Source organism: Octopus bimaculoides, chromosome 6 (assembly GCF_001194135.2).
Source record: "Octopus bimaculoides isolate UCB-OBI-ISO-001 chromosome 6, ASM119413v2, whole genome shotgun sequence".
Classification (NCBI taxonomy): Eukaryota; Metazoa; Mollusca; class Cephalopoda; order Octopoda; family Octopodidae; genus Octopus; species Octopus bimaculoides.
The window spans coordinates 48,128,948-48,129,753 of NC_068986.1; positions in this window are offsets into that span (position 1 = coordinate 48,128,948).

The window sequence follows — 806 nt, forward strand, 5'->3', positions numbered from 1 at the left end:
CAGTTTAATGTCATACCCAGGACATTATAGTACTGCTTAAAGCAACACTTACTAAATCGACCGTCCTCCGTCTTACCAGTTGCTCGAAAGAACGTCAAATACAACCAACCCTTACGCTCACCAACTCGAACATATTACACATACAAAAGCCCAAATTACACGAATTTGGATAGAGCTTCTTCACAACATACGCAGCATACGTGGAAGATCTACCACAGAAGACAAAACGGCGAACAAGCTTGCTTAGAACAATCACATGCACTTTAACGTTGGGCCAACTGAAAATTTCTGTTTTTTTTTTGTTTTGTTTCGTTGCTCTCGTGGATTCCCATGACTCTCTGTCGCCATCTGATTCAATTATAATGAATTTGAATTTGAATTCGGAGCTTGAATCGTAAGATTCACTGTTTTCAATTAGAGTTGGTTATTATTGCTGCTTGTACAAATAATGTAATATGCCATGATAGGCTATACTAGTTCCATCAGGATTCTAATCTGTTCACTAAAAATCCTCAATAAGCTACAAAGAACAGAAATCAGTACCCAACGCACCACAACAGTTGAATACTGATCGAATCCGCAGAGTACCTAAACAACATAACAAATACATTAAATTCGAATGACCGCCTAAACAGCCTTTTGCTGGTGCATGCTTCAAATCCCTACCATGATTTCTGTCATTGTATGGTAACTCAGTTCCAAACAGCCTTATGCATATACACCACTTTCTGGTACTATTACAATAACATCTTAAACTCTCTCTCTCTCTCTCTCTCTCTCTCTCTCTCTCTCTCTCTCTCTCTCTC